The sequence below is a fragment of the Strongylocentrotus purpuratus genome, unplaced genomic scaffold (genome assembly GCF_000002235.5).
Source record: "Strongylocentrotus purpuratus isolate Spur 01 unplaced genomic scaffold, Spur_5.0 spur5_scaffold_8, whole genome shotgun sequence".
NCBI lineage: Eukaryota > Metazoa > Echinodermata > Echinoidea > Camarodonta > Strongylocentrotidae > Strongylocentrotus > Strongylocentrotus purpuratus.
Window position 1 is genome coordinate 12,424,441 of NW_022145614.1, and position 13,511 is coordinate 12,437,951.

The window sequence follows — 13,511 nt, forward strand, 5'->3', positions numbered from 1 at the left end:
TAACGAAATGCAGTGAGAACAGCGGGAATTTTCTTATTCCGGAATAGGCGCTAGTACGGGACTAAAATAGGCGAGTGTGAAAAGCCAAAAAAAATAGTCCGGGGTTAAGGATAGTACGGGGCTAAGCAAAGTACGGGGTTAAGCAAAACCAGTGTGAAAAGAGTTAAGTGTAACCTCTTGTTGTTTCCCAGGTCATTGGCCACAGGAGGGGGGGGGGGGTGCGCAGAATATAAGCCCCCTCCCCCCAGCTCCCACTCCCAACAAAAAGAGGGACAAAATAATAGTCATGTACAATGTAATAGTAGGGTCTCTCACACAAACACCTTGTATGCTGGCACCTGTAATCTCTGTATTTGTCCATTATCGACTATAAAGCAGATTGAGAAAAACTGGTTGGTATTTTATGGTGATCCTCAACAACTGGCTCGGGACAAACAGCCCCAATTATCTGCCAAAATAGCTCATAAGGAGACGCAGTTAGAATGGCAAAGAATGGAAGAAAGCAACGAAGGCAAATCTTTCCTTTCCTGATTAAAGATCTTTAGACTTCTAATTGTTATAAGATTCCGAACATTGAAGGATGTTATTGCGCAGAGGGAATTAGGCTGTAAGGTATTTTCGAGCAGTGAAAGAAGATGTTTGTAATGAGAAAGGTTTTCCTTTGGATATGGAACAAAAGTTGCCCAGAGTTCCTTACCAGACAAAAGTTTGCATTAAAAAAAATTCTACATTTAGATTTAAAAGACCATAATTACCCTGTAACACTTTGTGTTCTTCTTAAGAATGCTAATTCAAAGGACCCCCTTGTGGCATTATTCTCTCAAAATTGGCTATTTTGACTGCTCATGTGCTCATGAAAATACATCTGAAAGTCTCCATCTTTAAAGAAATTCTAGTCAAGATATTGAGTCATAATCATTCATATATTATCAAGTGATCTGTGATTAATTTTGATATTGGTCACAAAGATTTTCAAGTTAAACAAAAATGGATGTTTGTGATATAATTATAATGAGCAGTTTCTAACTATAAAATCCTAATAATTCAGAAAGTATTTTATAATTATAATTATGATAAGAAAGGTTTCATCATTGTGATTTTATCTGCATGTATGTAAAACTGATTTTGTTTCAAAATGTAAAGAGAGATGCTAGCAAATATATATTAGCTCTTCCAATGCCACATTATTTCTTATTTTCATTGGTACATGATCAACTGTAAATGAGCGGTCATCCACTTCCTGTATCGACTGAAACAGTAGTCAAAGCACTAGAAGTACTTGAAAGGGAGCCCCCTCATGAATATTCAAATATGCACACCTTCTCAGCCCCAGACGATGAGTTGTTAGAATCAACAGCGTATTTCCCCAGCAACCTGCCACGGTTACGGTTGCCCCATCCCATCCAAGGCACTTGTATAATTCTTGGACGTTAATTTGAAGAGCTGACAAGTGTTTTTTATATCTTTGAGGAAGTGTTGGAAGGACAGAGAGGGAGAGGCCGGTGAGGATAAGGTGAAGTTAAAGGTGATGGACGATGAGGTGAGGAAGCCAGAGAGAGGAGAAATGTTGAGGGAGAGAGAGAGAGGGGGAGGGGGGTAGAGAGGGGCAAAAAGAAAAAGGAAAACAGCAAAGTATAATGGGAGAAAGAAAACATGAGAGAAAGAAACAGAAAGAAAGATAAGAGGGAAACATTTTGCAATATGTAATTTAAGATGTTATTTGTATGCTTGTCTGTATGTATTGAAGGCATACGTTCCTCTGCTGAGAGTTAGAAGGGGGTGAAGTCATTTCAGCATACAAACTAAAGATCCATCTTGCTCTCAGCAGCATGCTTCCATGCTTGTCATGTTCCCTTGTTTCCTTTATGAAGTTTGATGGCTGTCAAACACACTTCATCCAACCTGCTTGTAGCCTTGGGGCTATTTATTATCCAACTTTTCAAACACGAGGAGAAGAGTGGGAGTTGTTGAAATTCAGGTTTCAAATGTTCAGAGACACGTTTAAATGTCAGTAGTTCATCAGAGATACATCGCTTCTCTCTCGAGGTCATCAGCGTGTCTTTCGGAGGGCAAACCCCCCAAAATGATGACTCTGGAAAATGTTCACCACCCCTTTCCTTGTCTTGTAGTAGTGCTGCAATCGTTGCAAGATGATGCACAGTCGCACATGTGCAGGTGCACCCAACTCTTTTGGCAGGTTAATCTTGTAAAGTAAAGGTTAATGCTATTAGTTGATTCTGTAAATTTCCCAGAGGGACGGCATGTCCAAAACAACAGACATATTCTGTTTCCTCTGGGGCGGTGAAACATCAGATGTGTTTTAAAGTAACAAACATTAATAGCGACCGGCAGCTTTTAAAGACCCTGTAAATTGCAGAGCAACGGCAACGGCAACAGTATAACTTCTTCAAGAAAAGTGAACAACATTCATCAACAGCAGTTTCAAACAATCCTTCTGGGATGTCAGTTTGGAAGTTATTGAGATGACTGTGGCTAATGAGGTGCCTGTCTTCTTGCCCGGGAGAATATTAAACCATCAAGTGAAACAAGCAACAGACATGTCCAAAATAAAGTACTAAAACACGTACATCGATGTTAGGATTGAAGTTGAAAGTACAGTTTACTTGTAGATCAAGTAACTGAAAGGAACAAACACGTGAGGGGAAAATAATTTTTACATCGGATAACAGATATTTAGTATTCATCATCTTTGTTCACTATTGTTACTTTGTATCATCTTCATCTACTTTATAAGCCAATTTCTCAACTTTCTTGTTATTAATTTTTCTTTTATTTGTACCCTCACAGGCTTGCTTGCAGCTACCAAAATTTGGGTAAGTCTTTGGTCTTTCATATATTTTTTTCATTCTCTCCTCTCTCCACCCCTCCCCCCCCCCCTTCTTCTCTCCCTCTTCTCTCCCTATTACTTCACACAGTAAACATACCTTTTTTCTCCTTGTTTGCCAGGTGTCAAAGTTGTATTGCATTCTCTGGACATAATTTTGACAACTGACATTCAATTCCAATGTAGACTGCTTATATTAGGACAGATCTTCGCTGGGTCCAGTCCGTTTTTTTCTTCTGTGAAAGCAAATATGCCAATATTTTTTCTTTGCACAACAACTTGTTCAGTAATAATCCCCAAGAGAAACTCCTTGTCCATTCCAATTCTCTAAATGGAACTGAAAACACAGAACTGGTTTGACACAAATATAAACAACTGTAAAAATATTTCATTTATGCTCGGTCCTATCCCAACACTGTCATATATATCCATTTTTTTTTACAATTTATGGTTGAATATTGTGCAAGCGGTTGTATCTTTTTCAACGGGGTTCAAGTAGTCAGTTTTGGACAAATGTTTGTGCTGCTGATTGTGTCATTCTTCGTATCGTATCGTCGGTTGAGTACCAGAAGAGCGTTAACACCTATCCTTTAACAGAGATTTAATTAAGGCCCTTCTGGCTCTCAACAGACAATTTACTCATTAATCCCTGCACCTCTGCACATCTATTTTCAACTTTGTTTTCCCACAATCTTGAATTCTTGATCCTTTGTTTGAGTGGGTACATGATTATTTGTAGGCCTACATGTATGTGGGTGCCAGCAATGTTTACCACAATGATGAAAAGAGTTTCAGTCAATTTCGTTTGAATATTCTATTTTATGAGAATTTGACAGGAAATGTAATACACGTGAACAAAAGCTTATAAGTTCCTGTTTTATACAATAGTAAAGTTCTGTCCTTTTTCACCTACTGCTGATAGATATTGGGTTACTCTGAGTAATGAACATCATATGATTATGATTGGCATATGTCAAAAGTCAAGGCATACGACAAACACTTGCAGGACAGATGTGGTTTGGACGTGGAAGGGAGGGGGTGAGGATGGTGGTTGTGGTACGAGTGACGGTGGTGGTGGTGTAGCCATAATCATCCAGAATATGCCAGCCATAAACTTGACCTAATGCTACTTTAATACTGCTCTACACATTGAGCATAATACATTACTATTTTGTAGACAAATTTCAAGTTAATTTAACATTTGAAATTACATAACACAAGATCAGTGTAAAGTGTATGTTACTTAGGAATCAAAGAAGATAATGTAGAACTAAATATTTTGTGAACAGCTTGAAGTTTGTAGATAATATTTAGGTACTTTTTTACTTTTATTTTGGTATGTTCCTTTAGGACATGCAGATTAGAAACTATCAAGGAAATTCTCTCTTATCTTATTGGTCAACATAGGTCCAATCATTTTGATACTGTCCAGGTTGTATTCCCTGCAACATTGAAATGATGTTAAATGCGTGATTCATCCACTATCAAGGAATTTAAGAATGTTTAAAGTGGTGAAATGTTAATGAAACGGAAACGGAAACAGCTTGTTAATGGGTTTAGTGAGAAGTCAAGTGCTTGACACCGAAGTATTTGGCACCTTACCTGAGAATGCTGGCTGTACAAACAAACTGGTAACCACTGTATTTGAAACCAATCAGCATAGGGCAAGTGGCATGGGGGCAAGTGCCCCCCTCCCCCCCCCCCCAACACACACACCTTCTTGGTCAACATGTTTGAAAGATGGATGGGCAAGCCATTCGGTGAATTTTGGAATGATTTGAAATGGCAATGGGTATTACTGTAAAATCAGAAAGTTGCTTGCCATGGTTCTATCACCAAAAAGCTTTGATGTTGCAAATTTTTTGATTTTACAATGAAGAATACACTCAATCAAGTATTTGACTCCAACTATTTGACACCAAACCCAAGAATATTTGCTGTACAAACAAGACCGGTAACCACTTCCTAGACCAGACTGACTGGACAAGGGGAGGGCAGGTGGATTTGTTTTGGTTCCCCCCCCCCCTTATTAAAAATATGGAGATTGGAAGGCACAAACTTGGACATCTAGATGATATGGGTTTTCAGTGGGTCAATATAACGAGCACTTAATCAAGTGTTTGACACCCAAGTATTTGACACCAAACCCAAGAAGGATGGCTGGACAAACAAAGCAGGTAACCACTGCCTCGACTTGGACTTGAATGCATACCGGTATGTACTGACTGACTGGAGTGGCTGGACAAGATTTATGACGTGTGGGGGAATATTGTGTGGGTGAACATTTCCATATTGATGGTGACGGAGATGGACAGGCTGGGCATATGGAATTCTGGATGATTTGTGTTTGTTGAACAACTGCTGGACATGTGTCAGGCTGTGCATGTCAAGGTGGGGTCTGATGCAGGAGTTTGATGGATGGGAATTTATTTGGTAAGACCCGGAAGAAGGGCAGGGGCGAAAATGTGCCCTCTTTGCTCACTTGCCATGGGCAATCAGGTATTCTTTGAAATGTTCATTTGAGCAAACAGTGCATTACAGTTCATACAGGTAGGAATTTGTGTAATACAGGTGTAAACAAAAAAGATAATAGAGGCTACATCCCTAATTGCCCCCCCCCCCTCTCTCTTTGGACAAGCAAATGATCCAATGTTTAAAAGCAACAGCTCAAAATACTTGTGTGTATAAAAAAAGCCTGGGTAATGATAATGTTGCAGGGCCCTCGGGGACAACAGAAATAATAATAATGAGGCTACCCTGGGTAAACAAACAAGACATATTGTTGTTATTATTATCATTATATGTACTTGAACAATTTTTGTTCTTATTTATTTCCTCTTGACTGCAATATTTTCATCTTCATCAGTTAATCTTTAATAGATTTCACCCCGAGATAAAGATTCAATTATTCAATGTATTTAACTATTAAATATTGAACTATTGAAGAAACTAATCAATATCCAAAATACCGGAATGGAGGTCTACATGCACATGTAAAATATGGCCATGACAAAGTACTTGTGCAGTCTGCATTTCTTTGTTTCTTCCCGGTAACACCACCCTTTCCGGATTCAGATTACACATGTTCTACTTTGAGACAAAGTAAATCATTACTGCTAACAATGCATTCCGAATTCCGATCTGTCTGTTCTAGATTCATTTATTAAGAATACTTGAACCCATTGTTCATATCTCGATGCACAAACATGACTCATCTAAAATATGATCCTTTTTTTTTTCTTTCTTCTTCCACAAAACATATATTTGACTTTTCCATCAGGGTGGTGGTGGTAATAGACACTGCTGTCTGGCTGCATGTGCACTCACACTCACAATTGTATGTATGATACAGAGAGTGAGAGAGAAAGAGAGAGGGAGAGAGAGAGAAAGAGAGAGGGAGAGAAAGAGAGAGGGAGAGAGAGAGAGAGAGAGAGAGAGAGAGGGACAGTGAGAGAAAAGGGGGAAGAGAGAGAGAGAGAGAGAGAGATAGGGATAGGGATGGGAAGGAGAGAAGAGAGGAGACTCGGGAGAAAGACAGAGATCCAGAGAGGAAGATAGAGAGAGATAAGAGAGGGATAGGGAGAGAGATAGAGGTAGAGAGATGAAGGAGAGAAGAGAGGAGAGGCACAGAGAGACAGAGAGAGAGAGAGGAGAGGGGGAGGGGGAGAGGGGAAGGAAATAAATCAATAATTTAATGTAAACCTGTAATAATAAGGTGACAATGTGAGAAAGTGTCAGCCCTCTGTCTGAAGACTTATTGATTTAATTCCCGGTGGGGTCACTCAATGTGACTTCCGGACCGCATGACCGTTACCAAAATCGCGGAAAAAGGGGTCAATTTCAAGCAATGTCCGCGGACAAAATATTCCTCGAAATAAAGAAAATAAGGGGGCACAGGTGTCCCCGAAATTGATAAATAGGGGTCAGGAAAAGGGAAAAGAGAAAACCGGGAAGAAAAATTCTCGGAGCCGAGTCTTGTCCTTGAAATATGGTAAAATAGGGGTAAATTTGCGAAAGTGTCCTTACAATCTTATAAATAGGGGTATTCCAAAGTACGATTTTGTCCTTGTTTTGACGTAAAAAAGGGGGTTAAATTTCACAAAATGTCCTTGAAATTGACCGCAAAAGGGGGTTATATGCATTGGTGGTAACGGTCATACGTGTCACTCTTTGCAGGGGAGTGACCCCACCGGGATTTAATTCTTCTAGATTTCATGTTCATTATTGTCCAGTTCTAGCCAGAAGGGTGCTAACTTTGTGTCATAGAACAACATGTAGAAATATGAATTAACGCCCTTCCAGCTCCAAACAGAAGTTCTGTTCCATGCATATGTTCATGTATATGTATGTGAGAAGTCATCTTATATTTTCAAATCATGTTCTCAAATCAAATCCTTTCTTTAACAAAGAGATCACGAATGAACTATGGAGAACGGCTAATGACATTCATGTCACACTTCACTTATAAATAAACTATATTTGTCAACATCTATTGTAAAAATCAGCGAGCATAAAAAACATTCTTTGTTTGGAAACTTTATTCAGGGGGAATGTAATTTTGTTTTTCAAGTTTCCCAGGTATTTGTCTCAAGCAGCAGCAGTCGCACAATTGTTTACGCTTTGCCAGTTTAGTGATCGGTCTGTTATTCATGCTTTATGAATGCATTATGTTTCGAGGAGCACGGTAGCGTAGGAGGACGAAAACACTGTACTTCACACGTCCGCTCCTTGGCGTGACATTTTTCTTTAATCCCCGGGAAAAACAGTTGCTACCTCCCGTTGTCGTTTTGAAGCTGAATAAGCAAGGGTTGTTTAAATGTTTGATTTTGGGTGATTTTTCTTTTTATTATGCCACCTGCATTGCGCCATTGTGGTTTTGGATGCAATAATATTTTGAAACAGATTAAAAGTGTTTACTACAGTTGGCATTAGCCAGTTCAGATCACACCTAAAACATGAAAAAGGGTTCTCGTTGATTTATGTTAACACTTCATTGGCTTTGGTTAATGAATGGTACAAACGTTGGGAGTGCCATGGTAAACTTTTATCACACATACAGGATGCTATGTATCACAAATCATTATAATACTCCCCAAAATATGACAGCCCATGGTTTTGAACTATGGCAAATAAAGTGTAAATCTGGGAGGCAACTCGTGTGTGAAAAATGCTGATGGAAACAACATATTTTTGCTTGTAAAAAATTTGTTGTCTTTTTGTAGGTATAATTATATGAGTGTTATCTGACTTACAAACACAATTTATAATGCATATTTGACTATCATTAGCTAATGTTTTTGCAAGTGTTTTGCTTCAGGAGCATCGTCATCCTACACGGAATGCCATCATTACCAACTGTGTAGCAAATTACACAATATAGAATGTTTAAAACCTCTAAAAGTGGGACAAAATGAACCATACATCCCTGATTGTTTTTCGATGATGTACCGGTATCTCTCATATATAGAACCACAGTGTACACTGTAACTGACTTTTAATTCATAGTACCTACAGTAGTTGTAAGAGCAAACATTTTTCAGTTTTCCAAAGTTGTGATGAAAGATGTAACGGATGTATTTATATCCATTTTATTGCTAATTTGATACCTTTGTCCCACATGGTTTCAAGTGTTGATTGTGTTGCTCACAATCCAGGAAAAATGAAATACAGAAACGTGAAGCATTTCTGACTGAGTATAGTCAGAAACTCAGCCTGATTAATATCATCTGTAGCCTTTCTGGACAACATCTGTACTTTCTCCTTCAATTCATATTTCTTTAAGAAAGCACTTGCCTTCAATCGAAGGACATTGTAGCAGGACTAAAAGGAGACTCCTTGTCCTACGAGATGTAAGTGAAGTGACATTTATGAAGATTGTGTCAAAAAAAGAAACAAATATTTCAGCGTTTTGGAGCTCAAAATGAATTGCACTCTGTCATAAAGATGAAGAAAGGGCCTCTGTGGCTGTAGACTTTCTGTCTGCTTCTGAAGTTCAGACAGTGGATTGCTCTGTTTCCTTGTGACGGAATATGATGGAAAGGTAGAAAATATGATTCTCTCTTTCTCTCTTTCTCTCCCTTCCCTCTGTTTCTCTATCTCTATCTCTCTCTCTCTCTCTCTCTGTCTCTGTCTCACTCTCACCCCGTCTCTTTTGGTCCATATATCTCTGTCTCTCTATCTTTTTCTTCTCTCTCTCTCTTTATGTCTCTTTCTGTCTGTCTCTCTCTTTGTCTGTTTTTCTTCATGCTAGATTCCTCTCTCTCTCTCTCTCTCTCACACACACTCCCTCTTTATTTCTCTCCTCATCTCTCTCTCTTTCTCTCTCTCTCACTCTCTCTTTCCTTCCCTCTCTCTATTTTTTTTCTCCCAGTCCTTTTAATATTTGTACAGAGGAAAAAGGGTTCTTGTTGAATAGATTTTGAATAAAAGAAAAAGATAATAGTAAGATCTAGTTTACTAGTCCAAAATATGTGTTAGATTTTAATATTCATGTATTTCTTGTAAAAGATTTTATATAGATATAAATATAGAATAGAATAGAATATAGATTTAAATGATCACGTAAGACCAATTTGTTTGTAATCTCTTGGCTGGATTCAGTCATTTTGGTGCATACAGCATTGGATTACTTCCTTGAAATGTTCCAGCTTTCTGTTTTTCATGTTCATCTCCTAAAAGGGAATGTAACTGGATATACAAAAAATAGCCACATAAATCTTACCAATTATTTACCATTAGGGGTATCATTGTTGTTCCTAAATGCACTCCATCCCCCTAGAGGCCTCTAACAGAGGAGGAAGCAACGTGGAAGGAGTAGTTGAACTTGGCCTTTGAACTTTGAACTTGACAGCGTGAGATGGTTACTTTGGTGGTAGACTCTTTCACACTTGAAAATAAAATATAATAACAGTATAAAACTGTGCTTATAAAGCGCTTTTCATCAATGTCTCTTAGCACTATATAATGTAGCACTACAGGAAATTATGTTATCAAAGGTAAAGACCAGTTATGGTCAAGCTATTGCATTGTGAAAGAAACGTTGTGGAATCGATCAGAAAAGGTTGATCATCTAGCATCTAGCATCTGCAAGGTTCTGGAATCATCAAAATGATAAGAAATTTGGCCCATTCTTCGTAAAGTTACAAGCACTATACACAGAAAGATGTATATGGGACTACCCTATATCTCTCACAAACCATGAGAGAAACAAATTTACCAAATATATGAATTAGTAGGCGATTTCCCGGCAAATTTTTTATCATCATGTATTAGTCAAAACATATTCTTTCACATGATCGGTAATGAGAGCTTTGAATTTCATTTTTTGAAATTGGGGCGTTTCCAATACTGGTCTTTACCTTTAAATAGTTTTGATAACTAATGGAACTAGATGTTCTATATAGGTCATTAAAATAGGCCCATAAACATATCATGAAGGCCTTTAATTTATTCACAATTATCAACATTTATCAGGGAAAATACAGGTTAACAGAGAGCATTATAATTCTGGAAAGCGTATTACATCCCTCCCCCAAAGAAAGATATTACCCCCCCCCCACCACCCTTGGAAATCAAGCTTGTTTTTTAGAAGTAAAGAAAGAGAAAGGTACATTGTAATGAAATTCCACCGTCTTCTTAATCATGGTAAACATGGCATTGGCATAGCAATTAAACGAATGAGGATGAAACATGAAAAAGCTGTAGCATTGTGAAATTTTTAAAGCCTTTACTGAATTTAAAATGTGAACACAGTGCAGGTTGACTTTCTAAAAGATATGATAAAAATACAAAATCCCAAATCCATGTGTGTGGTCCGTGTCCCAGCGGATGCCATCTTCTTTATCTCTGGGTGGAATCAGTCATAAAAAGAACAATATTTAGATTGGTTTTTAGTTCTAGTTTCAATCATTGTTATTGCGTGGTAACTGACACATTAGGCGCGTCTTCATCATCTCGAGATTGCCAAATAGCCCGCTATTTCTGATTTGGGAAATAATCCTGAAGTTACAAATCGCGTCTTCATTAGCTCGAGATTCGACCTCAAAACTTGAAACTCGACCTTGAGAAATTAGCTTTAGATATTTTGCTCAGCGTTAGCGCATAATGCGATTCTTCGGTCTAGTGAAGACGCACAGGACAAATAGCTGGATATTTTGCCAAATAGTGGGATATTTTGCAAACTATCCCAAGATATATGGGGATTATAACCCCGACCAAATATCCTTCTAATTGCTACTTCGGTCTGATGAAGACGCAAATTAGCTGGATAGTTTGCGATCGGGATAGTTCAAATAGCTGGATATTAGGCAATCTCGAGATAGTGAAGACACGCCTATTGCCTTCTCGGAACCAGAAGGGCATTAGGTTATATCACCAAATACAGAGCTAACGCCCCTCTGGCCCTCAGCAGACAATATATATATGACCAATAAAGATGGTTTTGATGAGTGATTGGGTAATTGGTGTTTTTGTGAAACCAATTGTGAATGCTTGTCTCCTTTGGTGGTTGCCTGAAAGGAATTTATGAGAAGTATTTGTCACTGTAGGAGCATTCAATCAAAAAAAAAAAAAAAAAAGCTATTCTCTTAAAGACACCAAATGCTGTGGAGGTTTTGATTTGATCTCCCTTTAATAAACTATAAATCTATGGAACTGAATTGAACACCTTAAGCTGTAACTTTTAGTTTTGAAAATGTCGGGCCACATGAAAAGAATTGTAAATGGAATTGGAAGTAGAAAACAAGAGAGACAGAGACAGACAGAAAGAGAAAGAGAGGAGAAAATCACATTATCTTCAGAGAGGGGGGGGGGGGGGATAATGGAATTCAACTAAGTGTTTCATCTGCAGGGACATTATAAAAAGAAATGATCTGGAGTGTATAATGACTTGTGGAAACATTTTGTGGTAGGGCAAGTTGTTCTTTTTCATCAGAGAGATTGGAATTGGCAGTTAGATTTTCCATCCCCCGAAGTGACACTCTTTGAGTGGAGTGGAGCCGAGCTTGATGATCATCGAGCCAATGACATCAGATGGATTAAAGGCATAGTGTGGTGTATCTCTCTAAAACATGTTTTGAATGATACACATCGTTTGTGACAGAAATCACTCTTTTACTAATCACTTTATTGCGGTACTGTTAAGTGTAAAATACTATTCTTTTGTGATACAATACTTTTTAAAGTCCTTTAGTTATGACTACCATTTTCACGTAAATGAAATAAGTTTCAAAGAATCCATAATTTCTTGATTAAAAAAAAAATTATTAGACCATTCCATTGTTTCTCCTCTTTGAAATAGGTTCCCTGCCCCCATTTATTTGAATACAATAATTACCCCTCAAAAAGCAAATCAGTTCATCTTGCTGTCATGGTATTACCTCTTTAATGTGAGAAGGGGAAGTAAAAGCCATAGGACTATCTCCTCTTAACAAGATGACACCAGTTGTCCAGACGTAGATCTTTTAATTTCCTTCAGGCAGTTGACAACTAGAAAGCTGTGATTTTGATTAGAGGTAATTTTTTTTTTAAATCATGGGAATGATAAAAATAACTTCATATTCAATCTGTCAAGTTTATCTGGTTGAGCTTTCATGTTAGGACAGCCCGTAGCACTTGCTGGGGTGTTGCGTCAATTACTTGTAAATTGATTTCAATTTGTTCTGGAAGAATGGTGATAAAATAAAAATAAAAATTGTATTTGGGCTTCTGTTTTCAATGTGATTCCAGAACAACACCTGAACTATCACTCTCCTGCAAACTAAGCCTTCCCCCACAAAAAAAAGCACGTCCCCAAAAACCCATAATAACTATCGGACAGCTACCCCAAAGTTGTTACTTTTTGGTAGTTGTTAGAGGTAATTGAGTTTGGTCATCAGGAGGTAATTGGTTTTTCTAGAGTAGTTGTCCCGATGAATCTTCAAGTACAAACTACAAAGTAGTCATCTAAATGATAAGTTGTCCCAAGAGTGATTCAAAATTGCACAAAATTGTTGGAAGACACTTCAAGTAGTGTTTAGGAATATTATTTACTGGTACTTATTATTTCCTGATTATTGCACAATGTGCATGAAGTTTAAAAGGCAAATCATGAATCAGTTGGAATAGTCTGTGGCTTTGGTTAGAATGAAAGATGAATTCTAGTGTGCCTCAAGATAACCATGCATTCCTCCATTATTCCACTCATCGATCATGTCATTCCTCCGCACATCATCTTAAATGTTTGCGGTTAGCTTGTAAATGTCAAATTCTGCATGTACATTACAACTGGAGAGGCTCGCCGCAGTCTGGCCATTGCCTTGCATTTTTTTCCATTTCACAAGGAGTTGCCTGCCCCGAGGACATCATCTCATGATAGGGATGACACTATTTGAGTAGACTATGATAAGCACTCCTCCAGGCCGTTATGGTACATGTAGAACTAGGGTAGAGATTGTGGTTTGGGCTACCTGTACAGTAGGGAGGTGGTTGTATTCCGCTGAATAAATATGACGAGTGCAGTGTTTGGTGAATTTGGGTCACTCCAGGGTGGATGGTGTAGCTTGTTTACATGGATGATGATGATAGGGAGTGCATCAGGTTTTCTTTAGGATGGTGATGGAGAGAGAGAGAGAGAGAGAGAGAGAGAGAGAGAGAAAAAAAAAGAGGGGAGACACAGAGAGAGAGAAAG

General features: G+C 38.2%; 1 protein-coding gene across 1 annotated transcript in view; it reads left to right on the forward strand.

Moving 5' to 3' along the window:
• The window catches only part of LOC753746 (kelch-like protein diablo), a 52,022-nt gene that overhangs the window by 21,432 nt on the left and 17,079 nt on the right, over window positions 1-13,511 (forward strand). Inside the window, exon 2 of the mRNA XM_030975343.1 lies at window positions 2,809-2,834. The gene's annotated coding sequence lies outside the window, so the exon portion shown is untranslated. The remainder of the gene's footprint in view (window positions 1-2,808; window positions 2,835-13,511) is intronic.